The sequence below is a fragment of the Ascaphus truei genome, chromosome 20 (genome assembly GCF_040206685.1).
Source record: "Ascaphus truei isolate aAscTru1 chromosome 20, aAscTru1.hap1, whole genome shotgun sequence".
Classification (NCBI taxonomy): domain Eukaryota; kingdom Metazoa; phylum Chordata; class Amphibia; order Anura; family Ascaphidae; genus Ascaphus; species Ascaphus truei.
Genome location: NC_134502.1, coordinates 3207246 through 3219673, shown reverse-complemented (window position 1 = coordinate 3219673; position 12428 = coordinate 3207246).

The following is a 12428-nucleotide window of genomic DNA, read 5'->3' as shown; positions in this document are numbered from 1 at the left end:
TAAGTTTTGATATATACTGTATGTTCCTCAGCCACAAAGATTAAATGGTAATCCCTCGGGACCAAGGTTAACATGTCATCTTACCATGCAACAGCAGCCGATCAATAAAATTGCAAGGACCAAGGAGAAGAGAACCAGAAGAGCGATCCCCCACCCTGGTACAGGCGATGAGAAGGAAAAGAATAAAGTGGGAATGTAAAATAATGTCTTATGGGACAACTAATGAACTGCAACAGGTTCTCTATTTCTCTCTCGTAAGCACTCTCACTCTACCCCTCTCTCCCTTTCTCTTTTCTTTCCTCCTTTCTCTCCCTCTTATTCTTTCACTGCCTCTCTTTCTTATCTGCTCTCTCTTATTCTCTCTCTGCTCTTTTTCTATCCCCCTCTTCCTCTCCTCTTCCTTCTCTCTCATTTTCTTTCTTACTCACCCTCTGCATCTCTTTCTCCCTCTCCCACTACTTCTCTCCCTATCACACTTTCCCCCACAAATGTCTTTCTCAGGCACTCACACTTTCCCCCACAGCTCTCTCTATCTCTCTCTCAGTCTCTCTCTCTCTCTCTGTGTCTCTGTCTGTCTGTCTCTCTCTCGTTGTCTTTACTTACCGGGTGTTGGATCTTGACAGAAGCATCCTACAAAAGAACAAAGATAAATGAGATTAGTGATTGTTCCCCTTATCAACCTTAGTATTAACCCCGGATGTTAGAACATCCCCTTGTGACACTATCTCCTCACAATTTAGACACATCTCTTCCTCTTTATTAGCTGCCCCATACACTGTAATAGGATTACCCTTTTACAGTACACGCATCAGCCGCCCTCATATACGTTAATAGGATCACCCTCCTACAGACATTATCTTCCCCCACACGTATTAATACGATCACCTGCTCCATATACTGTAATAGGATTTCCCTCTTACACACAGCAGTTACCCCATATACTGTAATAGGATCACCCTCTTACACACATCAGCTGCTCCCATAGACTTTAAAAGGATTACCCTCTTACACACATCATCTTCCCCCACACGTATTAATATGATCCCCTGCTCCATATACTGTAATAGGATTATCCTCTTACACACATCAGATTTCCCCATAGACTTTTAATAGAATCACCCTCTTACACACAGCAGTTACCCCATATACTGTAATATGATCAGCCTCTTACACACAGCAGTTACCCCATATACTGTAATAGGATCACCCTCTTACACACATCAGCTGCTCCCATAGACTTTAATAGGATTACCCTCTTACACACATCATCTTCCCCCACACGTGTTAATATGATCCCCTGCTCCATATACTGTAATAGGATTATCCTCTTACACACATCAGATTGCCCCATAGACTTTTAATTGAATCACCCTCTTACACACAGCAGTTACCCCATATACTGTAATATGATCAGCCTCTTACACACAGCAGTTACCCCATATACTGTAATAGGACAACCCTCTTACACACATCAGCTGCTCCCATAGACTTTAATAGGATCACCCTCTTACACACAGCAATTACCCCATGTACTGTAATAGGATCACCCTCTTACACACCTCAGCTGCTCCCATAGACTTTAATAGGATTACCCTCTTACACACATCAGCTGTTCCAATAGACTTTAATAGGATCACCCTCTTACACACAGCAATTACCCCATGTACTGTAATAGGAGCACCCTCTTACACACCTCAGCTGCTCCCATAGACTTTAATAGGATCACCCTCTTACACACATCAGCTGCTCCCATAGGCTTTAATAGGATCACCCTCTTACACACATCAGCTGTCCTCATACACTTTAATAGGATCACCCTCTTACACACCTCAGATGCTCCCATAGACTTTAATAGGGTCACCCTCTTACACACAGCAGTTATCACATATATTGTAATAGGATCACACTCTTACACACATTAGTTACCCCCATAGACTTGAATACGTTTAGCCTATAACACACATTGAGATCCCCCATTAACATTAATAGGATCCCCCGGTAACACACAGTAACTAGCCCCATATACTTTAAACAGGGTTACTCTATTACATACTGTATGTACATCACTGTCCTATAGACTTGAATAGGATCACCGTCTTACATACATTAATCACCCCATATATTGTAATAGGACCACCCTCTTACACACATCAGCTGCGCCCTTAGACTGTAATAGGATCACCCTCTTACACACATCAGCTTCCCCCATAGACTTTAATAGAATCACCCTATTGCACATATCAGCTTCCCCCATAAACTTTAATAGGATCACCCTCTTACATATATCGTCTGCCCCCCATAGACTTTAATAGGATCACCCTATTACAGACATTGATATCTCCCATTGCCATTAATTGGATCAAACTTTTACACACATCAGCCTCCCCCATAGACTTTAATAGGATCACCCTATTACACACATCAGCCTCCCCCATAGACTTTAATAGGATCACCCTATTACACATATTAGCTTCCCCCATAGACTTTAATAGGATCACCCTATTACAAAGATTGGTATCTCCCATTGACATTAATAGGATCAAACTTACACATATCGGTTACTCTATATACTTTAAAAAAGATTACCCTCTTACACACTTTAACTGAAACCATAGTCTGCCAATGGGGTTACTGACTTACATCCCCTATATACAGTAATAGGAACATCAGTTACCCTATAGGCTGTAATAGGACCACCCTCTTACACACACAACTTCCCATACACTTTAATAGGGTCACCCTCTTACATACATCATGTGGCCCCATAGACTTTAATAGGATCATCCTCTTACAAACATCAATAACCCCATAGACTTGAACAAGACCACCTTAAAATAAATGCGGAACACCCACCCATAATTAATGGGTTAAGAGTTATTATAAAGAATCCAAGTTTCCCTCATATCAGAATCTACCCAAATGATCTGAAACCCCTGAGTCCTCCCCCTTCTAACAAACCTACCTGTGATTTGAAGACAGAGTATAAGGAACGCTACATGGTGGGCAGCCATTTTGAACTGGACTTCTCCGGACTTCTGTCAAGCAGTTGAGAAAATGAACTTATAAAGACCTTCTCAGGCTGAAAATAGCTGACACGCCTCTCCTCGGCTCAGACGCGAAACAGGTTTTCCTGTCATACCTGAGCAATTTCCAAGAAATATTAATTGTTTAGTGGGGCATTAACATACGCACGGCATGAGTAGATTTTCCTTTCCTCTCTGATCCCAAGTAGCCAAGATAAATGATTGTTTGGTGTGGCAATACCATAAGCATGGTACGGTATGAGCAGGTGCCAAAGTCTTTCAGCACCTCGTAGGACATTCTTGACGTTCTTCTCTGGCACGTTTTCCCAACTTGAGAGGAATCCTATAATCACGGCCCTATGTTTTCCTGCATTCCCAGCATGCCGCTTCCTATAGGGTGATGAGTCTGGTACGTTAGTGCACACCCCGTATTATTGGTGTGATGAGAAATCCCCAAAACTTGCACCTCCCACCTATAATTTGTCAGTGTTGGTATCGGTAATACTCAATACTGTTGAGTAATTGGTTCTGGCAATGTGAGTTCTCTAATGGTCCGGAAGGTATGTAGGAACCCTTGTTATTAGAACCCCCCCTTATAAGAACATCTTCTCACAGCCCTGACGTGCCCCTTACTATGGGAGAACCCCTGTTATAAGAGCACTAACCCTTATAAGAACATCTCCTCACAGCCCTGATGTGTCCCTTCCTATGGGAGAACCTCTGTTATAACACCTCCCCTTATAAGAACATTTACTCAAAGCCACTGTGGATGAACCCGTTATGAGAACACTTCCATTATAAGAACACCGCCTCACTGCTCTGTCATGCCTTTTTATATAGCAGAAACCCTTTAATATGCACACCCTCTTATAAGAACATCTACAGCAGGGCCCCGGGCATACGGCGGGTTCCGTTCTAAGGGCCCGCCGTATAGTGAAAATCGCCGGAAAGCAGAACCGGCGATTTTCAGCTGTGCGCATGCGCAATCCGACAATTTCCCCCTGGTGCGCATGCGCAATCCGACAATTTCCCCCTGGTGCGCATGCGCAACCCGACAATTTCTCCCTGGTGCGCATGCACAACCCGACAATTTCTCCCTGGTGCGCATGCACAACCCGACAATTTCTCCCTGGTGCGCATGCACAACCGACAATTTCTCCCTGGTGCGCATGCACAACCCGACAATTTCCCCCTGGTGCACATGCACAACCCGGCAATTTCCCCCTGGTGCGCATGCACAACCCGGCAATTTCCCCCTCGTGCGCACGCAGCCTACGTTCTGCGCAAGCGCGACCACTGAGCAGACATGGCGGCCCCCTTCTCGGTGCCGCCGTATCAGCGGATCGCTGAAAAGTGGGGCGCTGAGAAGCGGGGCCTTGCTGTACACACAGCTCATATATACCACTTTGTATGAGGACAAAACCTGTTACAAGAACACCCTTTTTATAAAAACATCTTACAGTCCTGACGTCTGTCTATTCCTATGGGGGAATCCCTGTTATAAAAACAACCCCCTTATAAAAACATCTCCTCACAGAATCGACATGTCCCTACATTTGTGAGAACCCCCATGTAAAAAGAACACACACCCCTTATAAGAACATCTCCTCACAGCCCCAACATGCCCCTTCTTATGGGGTGAACCCCTGTTATAAGATGACCTCCCCAATAAACACATCTCCTCAAATCCCTCTGATGTGTTCTTAAAACAGGACAGGGGTAACCCTTTCTAAATACGCTCATGCCCATTTAGAAACATTTTCAATGACAGTTGTAGTTATATGATATTACCACCAGAGGGAGCTCATGACATGTTCCTTTAGGTGCTTGTCCCTCCCGTAACAGAAGTGACAGACTCATAGGTCCCTTCTGTCTGTGTCACTGTGTCACCCTGCGGGGGAGGGACAGACTCATAGTTCCCTTCTGTCTGTGTCACTGTGTCACCCTGCGGGGGGAGGGACAATCTCATAGCTCCCTTCTGTCTGTGTCACTGTGTCACCCTGCGGGGGAGGGACAGACTCATAGTTCCCTTCTGTCTGTGTCACTGTGTCACCCTGCGGGGGAGGGACAGACTCATAGCTCCCTTCTGTCTGTGTCACTGTGTCACCCTGCGGGGGGAGGGACAGACTCATAGCTCCCTTCTGTCTGTGTCACTGTGTCACCCTGCGGGGGGAGGGACACACTCATAGCTCCCTTCTGTCTGTGTCACTGTGTCACCCTGCGGGGGAGGGACAGGCTCATAGCTCCCTTCTGTCTGTGTTACTCTGTCACCCTGCGGGGGGAGGGACAGACTCATAGCTCCCTTCTGTCTGTGTCACTGTATCACCCTGCGGGGGGAGGGACAGACTCATAGCTCCCTTCTGTCTGTGTCACTGTGTCACCCTGCGGGGGAGGGACAGACTCATAGCTCCCTTCTGTCTGTGTCACTGTGTCGCTCTGCGGGGGGAGGGACAGACTCATAGCTCCCTTCTGTCTGTGTCACTGTGTCACCCTGCGGGGGGAGGGACAGACACATAGCTCCCTTCTGTCTGTGTCACTGTATCACCCTGCGGGGGGAGGGACAGACTCATAGCTCCCTTCTGTCTGTGTCACTGTGTCACCCTGCGGGGGAGGGGCAGACTCATAGCTCCCTTCTGTCTGTGTCACTGTGTCACCCTGCGGGGGGAGGGACAGACTCATAGCTCCCTTCTGTCTGTGTCACTGTGTCACCCTGCGGGGGGAGGGACAGACTCATAGCTCCCTTCTGTCTGTGTCACTGTGTCACCCTGCGGGGGGAGGGACAGACTCATAGTTCCCTTCTGTCTGTGTCACTGTATCACCCTGCGGGGGGAGGGACAGACTCATAGCTCCCTTCTGTCTGGGTCACTGTGTCACCCTGCGGGGGGAGGGACAGACTCATAGCTCCCTTCTGTCTGTGTCACTGTGTCACCCTGCGGGGGGAGGGACAGACTCATAGTTCCCTTCTGTCTGTGTCTCTGTGTCACCCTGCGGGGGAGGGACAGACTCATAGCTCTCTTCTGTCTGTGTCACTGTGTCACCCTGCGGGGGGAGGGACAGACTCATAGCTCCCTTCTGTCTGTGTCACTGTGTCACCCTGCGGGTGGAGGGACAGACTCATAGTTCCCTTCTGTCTGTGTCACTGTGTCACCCTGCGGGGGAGGGACAGACTCATAGCTCCCTTCTGTCTGTGTCACTGTGTCACCCTGCGGGGGGAGGGACAGACTCATAGCTCCCTTCTGTCTGTGTCACTGTGTCACCCTGCGGGGGGAGGGACAGACTCATAGCTCCCTTCTGTCTGTGTCACTGTGTCACCCTGCGGGGGGAGGGACAGACTCATAGCTCCCTTCTGTCTGTGTCACTGTGTCACCCTGCGGGGGGAGGGACAGACTCATAGCTCCCTTCTGTCTGTGTCACTGTGTCACCCTGCGGGTGGAGGGACAGACTCATAGTTCCCTTCTGTCTGTGTCACTGTGTCACCCTGCGGGGGGAGGGACAGACTCATAGCTCCCTTCTGTCTGTGTCACTGTGTCACCCTGCGGGGGGAAGGACAGACTCATAGCTCCCTTCTGTCTGTGTCACTGTATCACCCTGCGGGGGGAGGGACAGACTCATAGCTCCCTTCTGTCTGGGTCACTGTGTCACCCTGCGGGGGGAGGGACAGACTCATAGCTCCCTTCTGTCTGTGTCACTGTGTCACCCTGCGGGGGGAGGGACAGACTCATAGTTCCCTTCTGTCTGTGTCTCTGTGTCACCCTGCGGGGGAGGGACAGACTCATAGCTCCCTTCTGTCTGTGTCACTGTGTCACCCTGCGGGGGGAGGGACAGACTCATAGCTCCCTTCTGTCTGTGTCACTGTGTCACCCTGCGGGGGGAGGGACAGACTCATAGCTCCCTTCTGTCTGTGTCACTGTGTCACCCTGCGGGGGGAGGTACAGACTCATAGCTCCCTTCTGTCTGTGTCACTGTGTCACCCTGCGGGGGGAGGGACAGACTCATAGCTCCCTTCTGTCTGTGTCACTGTGTCACCCTGCGGGGGGAGGTACAGACTCATAGCTCCCTTCTGTCTGTGTCACTGTGTCACCCTGCGGGGGGAGGGACAGACTCATAGCTCCCTTCTGTCTGTGTCACTGTGTCACCCTGCGGGGGAGGGACAGACTCATAGCTCCCCTGTCTGTCTGTGTCACTGTGTCACCCTGCGGGGGAGGGACAGACTCATAGCTCCCTTCTGTCTGTGTCACTGTGTCACCCCTGCGGGGGGAGGGACAGTCTCATAGCTCCCTTCTGTCTGTGTCACTGTGTCACCCCTGCGGGGGGAGGGACAGACACATAGCTCCCTTCTGTCTGTGTCACTGTATCACCCTGCGGGGGGAGGACAGACTCATAGCTCCCTTCTGTCTGTGTCACTGTATCACCCTGCGGGGGGAGGGACAGACACATAGCTCCCTTCTGTCTGTGTCACTGTATCACCCTGCGGGGGGAGGGGACAGACTCATAGCTCCCTTCTGTCTGTGTCACTGTGTCACCCTGCGGGGGAGGGACAGTCTCATAGCTCCCTTCTGTCTGTGTCACTGTGTCACCCTGCGGGGGGAGGGACAGTCTCATAGCTCCCTTCTGTCTGTGTCACTGTGTCACCCTGCGGGGGGAGGGACAGACTCATAGCTCCCTTCTGTCTGTGTCACTGTGTCACCCTGGGCGGGGGGGAGGGGCAGACTCATAGCTCCCTTCTGTCTGTGTCACTGTGTCACCCTGCGGGGGGAGGGACAGACTCATAGCTCCCTTCTGTCTGTGTCCACTGTGTCACCCTGCGGGGGGAGGGACAGACTCATAGCTCCCTTCTGTCTGGGTCACTGTGTCCACCCTGCGGGGGGAGGGACAGACTCATAGCTCCCTTCTGTCTGTGTCACTGTGTCACCCTGCGGGGGGAGGGACAGACTCATAGTTCCCTTCTGTCTGTGTCACTCTATCACCCTGCGGGGGGAGGGACAGACTCATAGCTCCCTTCTGTCTGGGTCACTGTGTCACCCTGCGGGGGGAGGGACAGACTCATAGCTCCCTTCTGTCTGTGTCACTGTGTCACCCTGCGGGGGGGAGGGACAGACTCATAGTTCCCTTCTGTCTGTGTCTCTGTGTCACCCTGCGGGGGAGGGACAGACTCATAGCTCTCTTCTGTCTGTGTCACTGTGTCACCCTGCGGGGGGAGGGACAGACTCATAGCTCCCTTCTGTCTGTGTCACTGTGTCACCCTGCGGGTGGAGGGACAGACTCATAGTTCCCTTCTGTCTGTGTCACTGTGTCCACCCTGCGGGGGGAGGGACAGACTCATAGCTCCCTTCTGTCTGTGTCACTGTGTCACCCTGCGGGGGGAGGGGACAGACTCATAGCTCCCTTCTGTCTGTGTCACTGTGTCACCCTGCGGGGGGAGGGACAGACTCATAGCTCCCTTCTGTCTGTGTCACTGTGTCACCCTGCGGGGGGAGGGACAGACTCATAGCTCCCTTCTGTCTGTGTCACTGTGTCACCCTGCGGGTGGAGGGACAGACTCATAGTTCCCTTCTTGTCTGTGTCACTGTGTCACCCTGCGGGGGGAGGGACAGACTCATAGCTCCCTTCTGTCTGTGTCACTGTGTCACCCTGCGGGGGGAAGGACAGACTCATAGCTCCCTTCTGTCTGTGTCACTGTATCACCCTGCGGGGGGAGGGACAAGACTCATAGCTCCCTTCTGTCTGGGTCACTGTGTCACCCCTGCGGGGGGAGGGACAGACTCATAGCTCCCTTCTGTCTGTGTCCACTGTGTCACCCTGCGGGGGGAGGGACAGACTCATAGTTCCCTTCTGTCTGTGTCTCTGTGTCACCCTGCGGGGGAGGGACAGACTCATAGCTCCCTTCTGTCTGTGTCACTGTGTCACCCTGCGGGGGGAGGGACAGACTCATAGCTCCCTTCTGTCTGTGTCACTGTGTCACCCTGCGGGGGGAGGGACAGACTCATAGCTCCCTTCTGTCTGTGTCACTGTGTCACCCTGCGGGGGGAGGTACAGACTCATAGCTCCCTTCTGTCTGTGTCACTGTGTCACCCTGCGGGGGGAGGGACAGACTCATAGCTCCCTTCTGTCTGGTGTCACTGTGTCACCCTGCGGGGGGAGGTACAGACTCATAGCTCCCTTCTGTCTGTGTCACTGTGTCACCCTGCGGGGGGAGGGACCGACTCATAGCTCCCTTCTGTCTGTGTCACTGTGTCACCCTGCGGGGGGAGGGGACAGACTCATAGCTCCCTTCTGTCTGTGTCACTGCGTCACCCTGCGGGGAGAGGTACAGACTCATAGCTCCCTTCTGTCTGTGTCACTGTGTCACCCTGCGGGAAGGGACAGACTCATAGCTCCTTTCTGTCTGTGTCACCCTGCGGGGGGAGGTACAGACACATAGCTCCCTTCTGTCTGTGTCACCCTGCGGGGGGAGGTACAGGCTCATAGCTCCCTTCTGTCTGTGTCACTGTGTCACCCTGCGGGGGGAGGGACAGACTCATAGCTCCCATTCTGTCTGTGTCACTGTGTCACCCTGCGGGGGGAGGGACAGACTCATAGCTCCCTTCTGTCTGTGTTACTGTGTCACCCTGCGGGGGAAGGGACAGTCTCATAGCTCCCTTCTGTCTGTGTCACTGTGTCACCCTGCGGGGGGAGGGACAGACTCATAGCTCCCTTCTGTCTGTGTCAATGTGTCACCCTGCGGGGGGAGGGACAGACTCATAGCTCCCTTCTGTCTGTGTCAATGTGTCACCCTGCAGGGGGAGGTGACAGACTCATAGCTCCCTTCTGTCTGTGTCACTGTGTCACCCTGCGGGGGGAGGGGCAGACTCATAGCTCCCTCTGTCTGTGTCACTGTGTCACCCTGCGGGGGAGGGGCAGACTCATAGCTTCCCTTCTGTCTGTGTCACTGTGTCACCCTGCAGGGGTAGGACAGACCTCATAGCTCCCTTCTGTCTGTGTCAGTGTGTCACCCTGCGGGGGGAGGGACAGGCTCATAGCTCCCTTCTGTCTGTGTCAATGTGTCACCCTGCAGGGGGGAGGGACAGACTCATAGCTCCCTTCTGTCCTGTGTCACCTGTGTCACTCTGCGGGGTGAGGGGGCAGACTCATAGCTTCCTTCTGTCTGTGTCAATGTGTCACCCTGCGGGGGGAGGGACAGCTCATAGCTCCCTTCTGTCTGTGTCAATGTGTCACCCTGAGGGGGGGAGGGACAGACTCATAGCTCCCTTCTGTCTGTGTCACTGTGTCACCCTGCGGGGGGAGGGGCAGACTCATAGCTTCCTTCTGTCTGTGTCACTGTGTCACCCTGCGGGGGGGGGGGGGCAGACTCATAGCTCCCTTCTGTCTGTGTCACTGTGTCACCCTGCGGGGAGGAGGGGACAGACTCATAGCTCCCTTCTGTCTGTGTCACCCTGCGGGGGGCGGGACAGGCTCATTGCTCCCTTCTGTCTGTGTCACTGATGTCACCCTGCGGGGGAGGGACAGACACATAGCTCCCTTCTGTCTGTGTCACTGTGTCACCCTGCGGGGGGGAGGGACAGACTCATAGCTCCCTTCTGTCTGTGTCACTGTGTCACCCTGCGGGAGGAGGGACAGACTCATAGCTCCCTTCTGTCTGTGTCACCCTGCGGGGGGAGGGGACAGACTCATAGCTCCCTTCTGTCTGTGTCACTGTGTCACCCTTGCGGGGGGAGGGACAGACTCATAGCTCCCTTCGTCTGTGTCACCCTGCGGGGGGAGGGACAGACTCATACCCCCCTTCTGTCTGTGTCACTGTGTCACCCTGCGGGGGAAGGGGACAGACTCATAGCTCCCTTCTGTCTGTGTCAATGTCACCCTGCGGGGGGGAGGGACAGACTCATAGCTCCCTTCTGTCTGTGTCACTGCGGGGAGGGACAGACTCATAGCTCCCTTCTGTCTGTGTCACTGTGTCACCCTGCGGGGGGAGGGACAGACTCATAGCTCCCTTCTGTCTGTGTCACTGTGTCACCCTGCGGGGGGAGGGGACAGACTCATAGCTCCCTTCTGTCTCGTGTCACCCTGCGGGGGGAGGGACAGACTCATAGCTCCCTTCTGTCTGTGTCACAGTGTCACCCTGCGGGGGGAGGGGGGCAGACTCATAGCTCCCCTCTGTCTGTGTCACTGTGTCACCCTGCGGGGGGAGGGACAGACTCATAGCTCCCTTCTGTCTGTGTCAATGTGTCACCCTGCGGGGGAGGTACAGACTCATAGCTCCCTTCTGTCTGTGTCACAGTGTCACCCTGCGGGGGAGGGGGGCAGACTCATAGCTCCCCTCTGTCTGTGTCACTGTGTCACCCTGCGGGGGGAGGGACAGACTCATAGCTCCCTTCTGTCTGTGTCAATGTGTCACCCTGCGGGGGAGGTACAGACTCATAGCTCCCTTCTGTCTGTGTCACTGTGTCACCCTGCGGGGGAGGGACAGACTCATAGCTCCCTTCTGTCTGTGTCACTGTGTCACCCTGCGGGAGGAGGGACAGGCTCATAGCTCCCTTCTGTCTGTGTCACTGTCACCCTGCGGAAGGAGGGACAGACTCATAGCTCCCTTCTGTCTGTGTCACTGTGTCACCCTGCGGGGGGAGGGACAGACTCATAGCTCCCTTCTGTCTGTGTCACTGTGTCACCCTGCGGGTGGAGGGACAGACTCATAGCTCCCTTCGTCTGTGTCACCCTGCGGGGGGAGGGACAGACTCATAGCTCCCTTCGTCTGTGTCACCCTGCGGGGGGAGGGGACAGGCTCATACAGCCGCGGCCCCTTTTATTCTCCAACATCTCCGAATTTTTTCGGGATTTTTTCCGAATGCCACGCACTTCACCACGTTTATGCCGCATTCTGACCGCATTCATACCGCAATCATGTTGTATTCACACCTGCGGTTGATGCGCAGTTGATGCGCGGTTGATGTGTTTATTGATAATGGTTCGGATTTAATTGGTTGCAGTTCTTCGCGTGTCCGCCCAGATGGCAGATATTCATGAATTGTTATGCGCATGCGCTTCAGTAATGTGTCGACTTGCAGGTGTTTAAAAAAAAAATACCACAGTGGTCCATTGTAAATTGGCCTTGGGACTGAAGGAAGAAGTTACAATAATGTATCAATTTAGGCTTTTCATATTAAAAAAAGACAAGCACAGTTTCTGGTCTGGTTATTGTCCAGAGATTCCCCGCTATGAGTGCACAACTGCAGTCAGTGTTCCAAAAACCCGACACAACGTACGCTTATTTGATATGGGCCGTGATTAAAGCAACAGATGATAAGATGGCAACAGTTGTTCAAATGTATCAGTATTTTATCGAAATCTATGACTTTTACAAATTTTCGCCAACTCCTCATGTGTGGAAGCGTGCAGTAAGGAAAAGGTTAA